Here is a 15,803-nt window from a genome sequence, read left to right as displayed (position 1 = left end):
GCAGAATGCCAGCCAATGAGCCAAGGCAGTCACAGGTATCAAGTTTGAAACCTAGTCTTGGAACAAGAGAAAAGAGAAGATGAAAGAGAAGAAAAAGTAAACAGAAAAAAAAGGAGCTTCAACTTTCTTTTCCATCCAGAAGAAAATAAACAAACAAACAATAAACCACCAAAACACAACTGAAAGAGAATTTAAGGAGCTCTATGAAAAATTTGCCACCACTGGGAAGAAAAGGATTGCTGAGAATCACTCTCTAGAGGGATTTGTCATTCATTCCTAGTTCACCTCTAACTAAGGGTCAGGAACTATGGGATTCCTGACACTCAGCACCACTCCTTAGTGGTAAGCTCTCACATATAGTGACCATATTAAATAAATAACACAATGTTTTGTTGTATAAAGCAATGGATAAAGGAAATTTCCTTTCAGATGGAAAGGGTTTTTTGTTTGATATTTAATGGCTACAATTCATGTGTAATATAATTGTTACACATGAGCTGCCCCTGCTAGGGAGTAAAAGAGCCAATCAACTCTTGACATGAGAAATTGAGTGTTCTCAAACTTGGAGACCAGGACTTAAGAAGAGAGGCATAGCTATAACTTCCTTCTGATGATATGTGGGACTTGGTTGTCTGTGGCTTAAGTTTTCTATGGTTACAACCAAACAGGGTTCTTTGCACACAAGATTTGGAGAAGTCTCTTTAAGTTGCATTATTTTTCCCTGTCAGAAAACACTAACAAAGCATTTTGGGGACATGGTTAGCCCAGATATGGGAAATTCTGAAAATCAGAAAATGATAAATATTAAGACCACAGGAAAATCGCTGGTCCAGAATACAAACAACAGATTGAATTTTACTTTCTAACTGCAATCAATAAGCAATGATGGCCTAGCAACTTCAGGATGAACAGACCAAGGATTTGAAAGCTGTAATTTAGTAGTAAAATGTGTCACTTAAATGATTAGAAATGATTGTAAGACAGACAGTTATGGAGGAAGCCAAAGTGCCTGAGGCATCACAGTCAGATCCAAACTCCTCTTTCTATAAACATGCAACTTGAGACCTGAGGGGAGGGGGAGGGGGAGGCAGCATGAATTGGAGTGACCAGCCGGTCATGTGACTAGCACTAAGTGAGCCAGATGGAACTTTCCCAATCCTGCCCTCCTGCTGCCCTGGGCTTATTAGCAGTACATTCTAGCCCACTAGACAGTCATGGCCCACTCGGTTTCCTTTCAAGTAATCAGCCCCAAGTATTTGTACTTCTTAATTATATACTCCGGTACAGTAAACAAGGACTGGGATCCGGATTAAGAATTCAGATATAATGAAGTCCTAATCTGGGTACTTAATCCCTATGAAATCTTCAGAAAGTTCCTTATCTACTTCTATCCCTTTTATATTCTCCATCTGTTTTGTTCACCCCTTCCAAAATCCAAAATTATTTCTATGTAACTACCCATCTTCTTTCCAGTAGAGCTTTTCTTACACCATTCTTTTTTTTTTTTTTTTTTTTTTTTTTTTACCAGTCCTGGGCTTGAGCTCAGGGCCTGAGCACTGTCCTTGGACTTTCTCAAGGCTAGAGCTCTACCACTTGAGCCTCAGCACCACTTCCGGCTTTTTTTCTATGTATGTGGTACCAAGGAATCAAACCCGGGTCTTCATGCATGCTAGGCAAGCACTTTAACCACTAGGCCAAAGTCCCGGCCCCCTTACACCATTCTTTTGAGAGCTTTGCCAAAAATTCGTATAATTCATTGGAAATGTACCACAAGATTTCTTTGGAAAGATACAAAATAAAAACAGTTGGGAAACTTCCTTCTAAAAAGGCGCCTGAAGAAAATGTTACTTACAGCTATGCAAACCAAACTGAGATAAGTGAATTGGTGTTATAGATTATTCTGCTTAAAAATCAATTGTCACAAGAGACTATGTCATAGGCAGTTTTCTGCTTTCAAATTAGCCCAAAGATAGGTTGCTCATCAGCTGGGTTTATTTTCCCCTGAGCCACCTTGAGTATTGACCATGTATGGAGCAATAATGAATTGCTAAACTCCAAGTCACTGCAAGAGACCCTGGCTCCTTATTTATGCATAATGGGTAAAATTTTCAAACTTTCCATGTCCTTAGCACAGCGTCTTTCCACTTCCCTAAATTTTTTCCTTTCATTAGTAGAACATTTTCCTCACTCTGAGATCTCATGTAGTGAAAACTTTTATCCATATTCCTAAACTTTGTTTTTTTGAATTCCCCTTGAAGATATTTCTCTGGAGATCCAGGTGAGGCAGGCTCTGGCAATTTCATTGGTTTCTGTTTGTGTAATAGTTTACTATGAAAGCCTCTGTGGATTTGGCAACCACCCCATCTGTCAGTAATCCTCATCCTTTTTGACTTCAGAAGCTGCTTAAACTCAGAAACACTCCAATAATTCTCTCAGCATTACATGTTAAGGGACAAATCAGGTTAGGTTTCAAACCTCAGTCTTCAGAATCCAGGCACAAAATTTTATTACAGTTCTCCATGTTATACTGAGGGTGGTGTTCTTTCCTTTGAACTTCTAATATATAATCATAAAACGCAAAGCCTGTTAGTATGTCCCAAATTATAAGCTATTAGAATAATTTATGTTTTACATGTTCTACATAAATCTTTGCTCCAAAGATATATTCATACCACTAATTACTCTTATTAAAAAGGTGCACTGTCAACAGCCGTACATAAGTTACTGACCTTTGCAATCAAAGTACAGTGCCAGTTCCACAAAGATTCCAGAGATTTTGATATGTATGTGTGATTTTTTTCAAAAATAGTATTTTTAAAACAGGGAGCTGGTAAAAAGTCACAGAGCACCTTACAGTGGGTAGCACACTGGAACAGATGAAATTCAATGATACACGCTTATACTTTATAGATTTCCAGAAAAATAATGCCAAAACAAAGATCACAGGTCATGTTATTTATCACTGCTCTCTGCACAATCTCTAACAAGTGACTTGTCTACCCACATTCTCAAAGATTAACTGCCTGAGTAATAAATAAACACCAAGAAAAGTCAGAAGAATGGTACAGAAAGTACTGTCTGTACAAGATCATTTTAAATACTGGAGAAGATAAACAGTTTGTTTTTTCTCTTCTCTTCCTTTTTATTGCCCTTGAGAGCGCTACTGTGCATTCAGAACAACCCAGAGTCCATCTCCAGGATTTTACTTCTACCTGCTTCAACTCTGGAATTAAAGAAGTGAGGCCCAAAAGATTAAGCATGGGCTTACTTCTTGTTAAAAAATAAATTCAGTCATCGGAATGCTAGACCTAAGAATCCCGAAAAGTATTTATCCCTAGGCACCTCTAACTCCCGCAATCACTTGCTAATGAACCCTCTAGGGAACAGAGGCCAGTGTGAGGTGACATGAAGTGGTTCTCAACAGCTCCGATTCATATGGTATGGGCAAGTACTGCAAAAGCTTTTCCTAACTGTGGTGACCCTTCCCCTTTTAGTTCGGACAACAACTATTTTCTGTCTCTAGGGTTCATAAACTCTCAGTTTCTGCATTCTCTGACATAAAATCAAAACCAGCTTCTCCATTCTTCCTTACTACTAACTTTTCCTGGCCTGTCAATGAAGACCTGCTAACCAAATACCTTGTATAGAGAACAGTGCCTACTTCTCAAAATTAGGATGTGTTCACACAGCAGTAAGTTAATTTACTGTTAAATTTTTCAAAAGCAAATTCTCTTGGAGGGTGTGTATGTGTGTGGGGGGGGAGGGAGACTACATCTGGACGAGACCTATGTAAATCCTGTTGTCTTGATTCAAATCCAAAGTATGTTCTATTCAACCAGTGTTCTCTGTGTGTATATGTATGTGTGTGCCAATTCTGGGTTTTGAACTCAGAACCTAGAAGGTGTTCCTGTGCTTTTTGCTAAAGGCTAGAATTCTATCCCTTTTTGGTGATTAATTGGAGATAAGAGGCTCATTGACTTTTCCTGCCCAGCTTGGCTTTGAATTGCAACCCTCAGATCTCAGCTTCCTACGTAGCTAGGATTAAAATAATGGTCTTTTAAGATTCCAAATATTTCTCCTACAATCTCTGCAGAAACATACCAACAAGTTGGCACACACTTTAATGGATTAAGATTAAGAGGCCAAAGTACTGGTATACATGGAACCAAGATGTCATGTCTGTATCATAAAGTATGACAGGAGAAATGTGAATAGAACCTTGGCTCAATGCATTCAAGATGTGCTCCTTAGAAATCAATGGTAGTATCATTTTAATTGAGTTAAAAAATAATAAAAGAATGATACATCTTTTAGTTGGGGTAAAGCAACTGAAATAGGCTGGATTTTTGGTTTGTTTTTTGTTTCTTTTTTCACCCTACACTCAGGCAGCATATTCAGTTGGGAGGAGAGACAGTAAATCAATGGAAAAACAATTTTGATTTTTGATATTATAAACCAAACTTAAAAAAAACCTCCCAGAGCCACCAAAATTATGGCAACAGATTACTGACTATGCTGAAAACCTTTCCAGTTAATAAAAGATATACCAAACCAAGGCACAGGGTATGAATATTCCTTGTGAAAATTAATTTGGTAGGTTGAAAAAGTCAGTTGACAGATAAGGCATCTTACAGGGCTGATAATTTGGTCACAAAGATAGATTATGTTCTTCTAAGGGCTCTGGAAAAGTTCAGCCTGACATTGATCCAGCAGCAAGGACGCAGACACTGGATGACTTACAGGACGCACGGATGTGAAAGGCATGTCTAATGGTTTTAAACCAACTAAAGCCCCAGATGAAAAGCTGCCTTTTTCTAAACAGCAGACTGTGCTTGAATTAGTGACTGCTTTTGCACAATGTTATTTATGATGAAGCAGGTGTATGGGGATAAGGTAGTTTCAGGTGACAATTCGAGTTGAAAGAGAGATTGAGGAACACACCAGTGTGGAGATTAAATCGAAAGCTATCCCTCAATGCCAGTTACTGACACTTTCATAAATCTCTACCAGAATGTCATGTCAGCATTACCTCTAAATGGAAGACAGTGAGATAGAAAACACAGGAGTCAAAAAAAATTCAATACTATTTCATCATGGAGTGCAATATTTATGCCTTCATGTTGCTATAGTATGTTAGCATTCACTCAAATGCTACCCACACACCCACCCCTACCCCCCCCCACAGACTTCCTTATCACAGGTAACCTTTGAAAGCATATTTGCTTAGTGGGAAGAGATTTAATTTAATATCCTGGAATTACAGATTTCCCAATTTCCATCTAGATTCTAAAGGAACTTTGTCCTTTGGTGAGATGGGACTTGAACAACAACTTTTTTTTTCTTTACTCATCTGAAATTACAGTGATCTGAACTAGAACATGCTCACATATTTCTCTGGCTATTACCCTCTAGCCTCCTCTTTTTACCCACACTAGAGCTGAGATTACAAAGACTGACTAAATGTTCATATAAGGTCTCTGTTGATTTGCACACAGGTCAAAGGTAAAAGGTAAGCTCCTGAAACTATTTGAAACACAGCTTGTTTTGAGATAACTGGAATAATGAGAAAATATATTCTTCTCATTTTTTCCTTAGTCAGGGGAATTCTTACAGGAGAGATTTCTAACAACATCAGTAAAAACTGTTGTGGTGCTATACCTATGCTAACCTCCCTAAGAAAGACAAGGCAAAGAACATGGAGTAAACAGCTCCGAATTATCCCACTTCTTTGGCATCCTAACAGACAGTAATTCCAAGATAAGTACATTCTTTGGAACTGAGTCCCAAATGCTTCATAGATTCCTCAGTTATGGGAGAAAAGATAATTACTATGTTTCAGAAAGGTCCTATTTTTCTCCACAACAAAGTAGTGACATCTCCTGATCTAAGTTAAAGGCATCCACACAAGACAATAAATTCACATTTTACTTGATCTTCCCTAGATGCTACTTAAAAAGAATTTTCTCTAATTCCTAACTGAGGAGAAAAGGGAATTATAGCACAAATATAATCTCCGGGTTTTTTTTTTTTGAAGAAAACAAAGATAAGATTTGTGATTTCTTTTGTCTTGGGGATGTTAGCAAATTATTAAAGCACAAAAAATGACAAAATGGCATCTCAGTTCATGAAACTCTAAGTAAACTTGTAGAGTCATGAAAAAAATTTTCCTAAAAGATAAAGCTGTAGGGTGGAAAACTAATCTACAGCTATCACGCATGCAGTTCTTGAACTGAACAGTAGATGGCTCCTCTTTCCATGTATTGAAAGGCTGTTGCTTTCCCAGCAGTAACAGCTGGTGGTAGTTCTCCAAAGGGCAACGCAGTTCTAAAGAAAAGATCTTGAGAGATTAGTGTTGTGATCCTGGCACATCATTGAGTTGAAGAAAGCGGTAATTCTCTTGTCACACAAGTGAAGATCTACACTTGGTTCTATTCCCTGATGTCTTAGATGCCCATCTGTAACAGAATAAATTATAATTTTCCTAAATTAAAAAAAAATGACCTGGGTAATCAAAATCAACATTACCCAATCTAATACTGGCAGTGCCCCCACATCTTGACAATTCAATAGTCACTGTTAGCCACAACGACTACTGAGCCCTCACACAGCGGGCAGTGCAAACTAATTTTTAATTCCCGTTCAAACTCATACCTAAGTTAAAATGTGCTCATATGGCTAAAGGCCATCATAAAGAACAGCACAAATATGACAAGGTGAATCATCATTTACCTACAATAGATTTTATGCTATATCACTAAATAGCATATGGAGAACATTTTTATTAAAAGATATTACTTTTCTATACCCAGTTCATCTCAGCATAAAACTGGGCTGACAGTGAGGGCGTTTGTAAAGCTCAAATTTTTTCTCCATGTTTTATTACTGACACAGTTACTGAGATCATTTTATTTTACTGTTTTGCCACAAGTTCTTGAAAAACTACATCTATCCATCCCATTCTGTTCTTTTGTTTTACATAAATAAGACAGTGTTTGCTGTCAGCACGGTATTTTCTTCTCTAAAAAGCCAACGTTTTATCTTCCATATCAAAGTACTATTCACACAAGGATTTCCTCATAAAATCTGAATCAACTGAATAGCTGAAAACTATTAAAACTATTAAAAACCACAATTGTTAACATTTTTCTGATCTTCACTGAAACCAGTGATTTTTTGTAATATAGCCACAAGAGAAAAACAAAATCAAAAGGCAGTTGAAGAAGTATTCAATTGTGATATAAATTCATCAGTAGAAAGAATTTCGCTATCCTCTCCTCATTTCCTTCTTTTCCATTTCAAGAAGATGGCAACCTCTACTTCATATGCACTGTCTCAGCCTGCCTTGGCCCAACCTAATGCAAGGTGCAGACTTGAGGAGACAGTACAAGTAAAGCAGTTATCACTGAGATAAAGGAGACCATAAACCATCCAGCTCAACTCCCTGTGTCTAGTCTAGAGTTGCAGGTACCAGGAGATGCCACGTTGACTTGTCTGGCCTTCAGGTCAGCAGGAATCCAATTCTTTTTCCCCATTAGGTTACAGCTGTTATTTTATCAACAATCCATGAGGCTGTGTGTGTGCGTGTGTGTGTGTGTGTGTGTGTGTGTGTGTGTGTGTGTACATATTTAACTGGAGAACAAAAAACAAAAGACATATAGTTTTGGAGGGAAAAAAACCCTATAGTTCTAGAAAGGTGAAAAGAATGGATAGATGATATCTGAGTTCAACCATTAATAGCAAAAATAAATTCATGCATTTTAAGCATCATTTCCCACAGGATAATTTGCTTCTTTCAAGATTTCAGCAAATATTATAGGGCATTTCCCTGTACTGGCTGTTGTATCAGAATCAAGCTACTCAGTTCTTGCCTGGAGATTCCTGATTGTTCTCCCGTGCAAGGCATAACACCCTACATTTTCCATCTCCTTTCTCTTTATGGGGGTATGCCACATTCAGATGTTTCTCCCACTGCAGTTCTTCCAGGCAGCCTTTGGAAGCTGATAAAGCTAGTCCAGGGCTTCTGATGTCATATTAGGGACTGGACACACTCACTCACCCCCAGACTTTTCCCCCTATTTTCTTATCATGCCTTTCCCCTAAATGCATAGTAGGCAACTGGTTTTATTTGATCTATTGTACTTGATTACCTAGTCATTATTTTCAGACCCTAAGAACAAAATGTTAGTACAAATAGTCTAATGATAAATGGCAAATACTTATAAATATGTAGTTATATATACTTCATGTATTGGATTCGAAGTTAAGCGAGGGAGAGGCCAATAAATGCAAATATTTTCTGATGATTCTCTTCCTCAAAAGACAATACCACCTTCAGGAATCAGTGTATGGAAGACATAGTACTCATCAAAAACTGAAATGCATTCTAAAGACTGAACACTGCATTAAGCAAATGGAAAGTACAGGCCAGTAAGCTCAGCAGCCTGAAACATTACCACCTTTAAGGAAAACAAAAGATGGACCACCAAGCAGAAGAAACTTGCTCATCAGTAGCTTCTGTTCTCCTCCCTACCAGATCTGCTTGAAATGAAATACACAGGGACAGAAGCCTGATGACTTAGTCAAGTGTTGGGAAGCTTCACAGACTCAAAACACTGCCCCTCCCCCCATGTTCCACTGCCATACATGAAGGGGTTTACTTATCTACTACTATTATTATTCTGCTATAAAAACCTCAACAGCCAAAAAAAAATTCCCCCCCCCCTTTTTTTAAAAAAAGCAATCATTTCTACATTTGCTCTGAACGTCATTTAACCATTCATTCCCTCCTTAATGTCCAAACAAATCCATGTGCTGTTGTATGTTTAGCCTCCTGGCTTGACTTTGGCTGGCCCACCATAGCCTTAAGTACGTTTAAATTAAGGCATGGCCCATCACATGCCAAGACCCAAGCACTGTGCTCAGGAGGAAAAAACAATGATTCACCCCATCTGAGTGTGACTGTGCCAGACAGCATTCACGAGCGTGACACCTGGGCTCCGTGGACTCTTCCCCTTTATGCACCAATGAGACCCTCCCTGGGAGAGGTCACTCTGCTAAATATAGATCTCCGCGGCGCACTAGCAGTTCCTGACCATTGTCACATGGCGCTGCTGACGAAAGGACTCCTAGGAGACGCGTCCTCCCAAACATGCATCCATACACACACAAGTGTGCGTGCGCGCGTGTCCAGTCATCCGTACACCCAGGGGCACCGCGCTCATCTGCAAAGGCCACACATCCACTTCATGACAGAGAAACGCCGCCAAGCCCTTCCCCTTGTGCTGGCGGGCACACTGGTGCCATCCTGTTAGGGAGTCCACTGACCTAAGGTGCCTGGGCCCGAACCGTGCCAACGCGGAGGGGGTGAGGTGGCACACACGCTCACACGCGGCACACCCCATCTCCCACCCGCCCCCACACACATACCCCGGTTTCCCCGCCTTTCAGCACCCAGGCGCCCCCCCCCCCCCGCGTCTCTCCTAGAAAGAGGGGACGCCACACACACACCGTGTGCCCACTGGGCCACGAGTCGATTATCAGTTTCTTCCGGACAAATGTCCCTGGTAACTCCCCTGCGCTCCGAAAATAAATAAATAAATAAATAATAAGGGGACCAGGTGTCTCCCAAGTTCGCCAGGTGAGCCCGGGAACCAAGTGAGCCAAAAGGCCGGGCGCACGAGCTCCAGTTTCCCGGTCTCCTCGGGCGTCAGACCTCGGCCACCGGGAACCGGCCACGAAAATAAACAGCACCCCGTTCACACGCCACGAGCACCGACGTGAAAAACACAGGACTGGAACTCGGGCAGCCTTCCCCAACTACCGAGACCCGGGAAAGCTCCGGTGGGGTGGGAGGAGAGGCCGCGCGCAGCCGGCCGGTGCCAGCGCAGGTCCCGCGGGCTCGGCCCCCCGCACCTGTCCCGGTCCGGGCGGCCGCGGGGGACCTGGGCTCTGCGCTCCGACCGGCAGGACGCGGGTCTCCGGCAGCCTGGGGGCGAGCGCACCCCGCCGCGTCCTTCGGATCCCGCTGAGGAGTGGGGGAATCTCTGGGTTCTCCCGGGATCCGGCAGCCCCGTCTCTCCCGTCCCCTGCTTCGGAGCTCCAGACACTCCAGGAGAAAGGAAAGCCCAGCCAGCCAACAACCACCTACCCGCAGATGGACTCCGGGTCCTCCGCCTCCTGGGTGTTCGCCACGCGCCCACAAACAAGACCAGGGGACAGAGCAGAAAAGCGCGCGGGAAAGTGGAGAGGAGGAGGGAGAGTGGGGGGGGGGGGAGCAGCAAAATCTGCCGAACCAGTCGGGTCCCTTGTTTATACTGAAACCACCGCACCGGCGCGGCGCACACCCCCTGCGCGGCCGGCCCCGCCCCGCCCCGCCTCCCGCCGCGAGCCACGCCCCCTCGGCGAGCGCCGGCCAATCACGGCGCCGCTCCCCGCCCACGCTGCCGCCGCCGCCCCCGCCGCCTCCCGGGGACTTTCGGCGGGCGCTCCGTGGGCCCGGGGACTCCCGCGCGCGGTCGGCCGGCTGCCAGCGGGCCGGCGCGGGGGAGGCTGGCACGGGAAGGTGTGCTTTAGCTGCGCAGGCTGGGTGGGCTCAACTCGGTTTGCGCTTCCTCCTGACCGCCCTCGCCGCGGGCAGTCTGTGCCGTCAGGTGTGTACGCGCGCGCGTGTGTATTTGTGTGTGTGTGTGTGTGTGTTCGTTTACCTGTGTACTACCTGTAAAGACCAGCTCGACTCGTTCTGCAGTATCTATTAACATAATGATGAGCCGCAGGTTGAAAGGAACCACAGAACACTTGCTCAGCAAGTATGCTTGCAGAGAGCCCGAGTGCTGGGTATTGTGCAAAACGCTGGGAGCACCGGTGATGGCCACCGCGAGGCCTGTCCCTGCCACCAGGAAGCACCGTGCTGGAGGAGAATAAACGGGAAGCGAATAAATCACCCAATCAAGATGTAAAATTACACCGCTCCGAAGTTGCACAGAAGAAAGGAGCCTGCTCTGAAACAGGATACTTAACTGGGAGGCAAGGCCAGGAGGCTGGTCCAGGGTGAAGGTTGTGTTGTCATGGTAACCACATACTGCAGGCTATCACTGGATACTTGATAGCCATTTTAGGGAATGGTGGTCCAAGAGGTAAAAACCTTAATATTCTATCCTTGTGCACATAAAAGAAGATGTGGGGGGCGGGTAAGGATGGCCATCAGAAAGGAGACCCATAAACACACACACACACACACACACACACACACACACACACGCACACCATGATCTGAAGACTTCTCTTGCAAGCCTTGTGACCTTGAGTAAACAGTTTTTGTTTTCCTCCTGAGCCTCACCTTTTTATATATAAAGCAGCACGATCATCAGTGCCTATCCTACAGGGTTATGTGTAGGATTATTGAGGTAGAAGAGCCCTGCTCTTTCTGATCATCTTTTTTTTTTCTCCCTGGAATGGAAAGAACCATCCAGAAACCCGGGCTTGCTCCTGATTAGCCGATACCGCGTCTGCACCTCCTCTGCGACTCTTTATCATACTTCCTCCTTCCTCCTGTAAATAATTCTCTCCGTAGTTTATTCTCACACACTTTGCCTTAGCCTGGGATCTAACACAGTTTTTAAAAAAAGAAGCCATGCCACGGGTGAGTGCCAGTCCCACTGTTCTGGTTGTGATGCTCAATTTTTCCATCCTGAATCTCTTACAACAAACAGACCATGTTTCCTCAGGCTAATCACTTATACACTTGAGGTGTCTGGGCCTATAACAAAGAATAAAAAGGATCGTATAGGATCAGGATTTCTTACTGAAAATATCCCCTGTAACTTCTAGTACACTCCCATCATGGAGTACCCCCTAAACACACCCCCCAAACACACAGACACACACATATAAGGGCACACAAACAAAAGATATATATTTGGGATTTTCAAAATGTAAAATATATATCATAAGAATGATGATGTAAATTTTTGGTTCCCAAACCACATTCCTATTCCCCATCCTGGTAGCTCCCACAAGGGCCCTTTTGGCTTCTTATATGAGTATTACCTAAAGAGACACTGCTGAACCCTAACTCTCTCTGTCACACCCCCACTATACCTTCTGCAACATCGTGAAGGACTTTCAAAAACAGCATCATAGCCAGCAGAGTGAATTCTTCATGGGGGAGTGAGATCAAATGAGATAACACATGGAATAGGTTTGAAATAAAATCCCTTTGAGAAGCCTTGCTTGACCTCCCCATTTAAAACTGTCACCACCTGCATTCTATACAGCCTTTCTTTCTTTTATGTTGTGGTTCTTTTCTCCCTAAGCCTCCTAGCCACTTATGCAAGAATATTTTACTGAGTGTTTCTCCTCTCTTTCTAGGATATAACCTTCACATGACCAGGTTTTGCCATGGTTTTCCTGTCGTTTTTCCAATGTCTAGAACAGTGATAACACATCAGCCCTCAATAAATGTTAGTTGCATAAATGAATGAATTAATGAATGTGTGTCTAGCACATGCTGAGCCCTCAAGAGGTAACTGACGTCACAATTTGTGTTTTAATTATTCTCTACTATGAAGAAAGATTATTTCCATTTTTGTACATTTTATAGTTTCTTGTCTTTTGACTCCCTACACTAAACTCTTATCCTTATAAATGTTGCTATGTTTAACAGAATCAGTCAAATTTATGCAAATAAAGCCCCACTGAGAAGTACTTCACTCCACTGCTAAAAAATAGCCTGTTATATTGAATTTGTCCTATAAAGCAGCCTCTTTTATCAGGGTTATTTTTCTTTTCTAGTCCTCTGTGCCTTCAGTACACAAAATTAGAGTAAGTATTATGAGTGATCAAAGGCCAAAATCTTTTGTTTCAATCCCTTCCATTCTCCATCTAAAATCCCAGTTTACATCATACTGTATTTAAGGTGTTTTTCAATCTTCCTTTCGTGAACAATGCTAGCATTGTTTCCCATACGTACCACATGAGTGTATTTACCTAAACGTTATTGTGTAATCTGTCTCATTCTATTTCTCCTTGTTTTCAACTTAGGCTTTTGATCCATTGTAATACACGTGGATAACATCACTTCTTTCCTCCACTGTTGAATATTTCACTATATTTGTGTTACATTGTTTTTACTTAAATTATTGTCAATCCTTACTCAAATCCTGAGATACAGATAATATTATTTACATTTGTGGCATGAAAGAATGAGCCTCAGGAAGGTAAATAACTTGCCAAGGCCACTCAGCTGGAGGAACCATAAATTAAACCCCTATACTCTTGCTTCCAACGCTCCTGTCTTCCAACTCCATAACACTGATTACTTACTGTAAGAGCTATAAAATAATATATACAACTAGAGGGCATGTGTATTTAAATTAAACTAGGAGCCAATTGTTTCTGGTAAAGTGAGTTTATTATTTGTCTTAAAGATATTTTTCATAAACACAGTTTAATATCATTATTTGTCATTTATGATTTCCTAAGACCTCTGAACCTTAAATGAAAGTGTCACAAAACATAACTGTCTCCAAATGTCTAAAATTCTTAATGTGAAAGAGAACTGAGGCACCAGAACTCCAAGTAAAACTAAAGAAGAAAGGTATTAAGGAAGATTATAGCCTCATCGTAAGGTAAACATCATATATGCCTTCTCAGCATATCCCTCTATGGACATGTGTCTCTCTGTCTCTGTCTCTGTCTCTCTGTCTCTGTCTGTCTCTGTCTGTCTCTGTCTGTCTGTCTGTCTGTCTGTCTGTCTGTCTCTCTCTCTCTCTCTCTCTCTGTCTCTCTCTCTCTCTGTCTTTCTCTCTCTCTCTCTCTCTCCATCTCTCTCTCTCTCTCTCTGTCTCTCTCTCTCTGCCTTATAAAATGGCCAAGTAACTAGCCAAACACTTGCACTTTCTCTGTCATTTATTCTCTCAGGATCTCTGGAATATGGAAATGAACAGTTACAGGGTATGAAATCTTAGCCCCAGTTTGTGAATGCAAGAAAACAAAGGCACAGGTCACATGGCCTATCAATAGTTGGCAACTTAGTTATTCTTCCTTTCAAAGAAAAGGAGGACAATATCATTTTTGATAATCATGCTGTGCATTACCTCATAATCAAAAGATTATGAGAATGTCATGAATTATAAGCATAAAGGATGACCAGATAGAGCTTTAAAAACATTGGGTCTAAGCAAGCAATGTTCCTACCAATTTTTATTTTCTTTACTTCTACATCTTAAAAATAATTACAACTTCTCTGGAACACAAAAAGCCCAATAATTCAACAACTAAGTGATTAAAAAGAAACAACTTTGAGACCTGGAGAACCGAACTGATAAATTCTTCTATGTTAAATTAAGAAAAGCAATTGCTGTTTCATAGCAAAAAAAAGAAAAAGGAAGAAGTTTTCCCTCTCTGGCTTCCCTCCTCGCTGAAGAGAAGGAAACACTGTAGTGGCATAGTTAAATCCAAAGAAAGATAATGGAAAGCCACAGAACTGTCTTGGTATCCTATGTTTTTGGATTCTCTCCTTCCTGTATCTATAATGGAATGATGTATTACTGGCTTAGATGAGTTAGAACTGTTCAGCATCAGACTTTAGAGAATTTTTTTTTAATTTCTCTTCATAGTTTAGTGAAAAGGATCAGGATTTCGTAATGAAAATATCCCCTGTAACTTCTGGGTACATGCTCCATTGTGGAAAAGACTGTGACCAATTTTATTGTTTCCCACCCCAAACACACACAAGAAGTCTTCTTGTTCCTCATCATCTGGAGACAAGAACATAAGGAGTAAGAGGCTGCTTTGCGTGCTTTGGTTTCATGTTCTCTTCCTATTTCTGGGCTGGGTAGTCTGTCTATGGCCAGTCTAGTTTTGAAGGAGACCACACTGTAATTTCATAGCAATGCTATGAAGAACAAATAACATGATATGAGGATTTTGATATTTAAGATTTCAAATACATTCTCAGTGTCATCAATCCCTTACACAAATGAATCTTACCACTAAAGAGGAATTTCTGTGGGTGAGACAAATGATCAGATTGGCTTTGAAATGCTCATTTCAATAATAATCCCAGCAATTTTAAGTTTTCAAAGTTGTTTTCACCCATTAAATGATATAGAGAGAACATTGGGTCTATAAATGTCAGTCAGTCAATCATTCTCATTAAAGTAAGAGTAGAAAAAAATAATTTTAGGACATTTTCTTTTGCATACCCATGTCCATACTTTATCACTGTCATGGTGTCAGTCCTAGGGCTTGAAGTCAGGGCTTTGGCACTATCTCTGAACTTCTGTCCCCAAAGTTAGTGCTCTACTACTTGAACCACAGATTCGTTTCCAGCTTTGTGGTGTTTAATTGGAGATAAGAGTCTCACAGACTTTTATGCTCAGGCTTGAGTTGAACCATAATCCAAAGATCTTAGTCTCCTAAGTAGGTAGGATTACAGATATGATTCACCAGCACCCAGCATCACTGTCACTTTTTATCTCCCAGGTTTTAAAGTTGCACAAAAGGATACAATTGAATGGGAGATTCCGTCATAGATTCCCCTAAATCCCGTAAGAAGGTGTAAATTATTTTGACAAGAACATTGAAAGACAACTTGCACTTTTTTTTCTGTAATCATAAGCACTTTTATTTCACTCATTTGCCAACTCATATTTTTCTCTTACAGAGTATTTGCATCATGAGATGGGGTCACTTCTTATAATTGATAATTAATGTAACTTGACCTTACCACAAAGCCAAAGGGGATGCTCATCCTCTTCACAGACCTTGTAATGCATACTCAGTTACCTTCCACAAACATCTTT

The 15,803-nt window shown here is 41.4% G+C and overlaps 1 protein-coding gene across 3 annotated transcripts in view; it reads right to left on the bottom strand.

Moving 5' to 3' along the window:
* Rasgef1b (RasGEF domain family member 1B) overlaps positions 1-15,803 on the bottom strand; it is a 537,873-nt gene that overhangs the window by 27,551 nt on the left and 494,519 nt on the right. Inside the window, exon 1 of one of the 3 annotated variants that reach the window (XM_090343355.1) lies at positions 10,148-10,230. The exons of the other annotated variants lie outside the window; for them this stretch is intronic. The gene's annotated coding sequence lies outside the window, so the exon portion shown is untranslated. Of the gene's footprint in view, positions 1-10,147; positions 10,231-15,803 lie in introns of those variants that run through there. 3 annotated transcript variants of the gene reach the window in all.

Source organism: Megascapheus bottae, chromosome 13, assembly GCF_031878675.1.
Source record: "Megascapheus bottae isolate mThoBot1 chromosome 13, mThoBot2.hap1, whole genome shotgun sequence".
Lineage (NCBI taxonomy): Eukaryota > Metazoa > Chordata > Mammalia > Rodentia > Geomyidae > Megascapheus > Megascapheus bottae.
The sequence above is the reverse complement of the archived record's forward strand: the minus strand, read 5'-3'. Positions and strand labels throughout refer to the sequence as shown.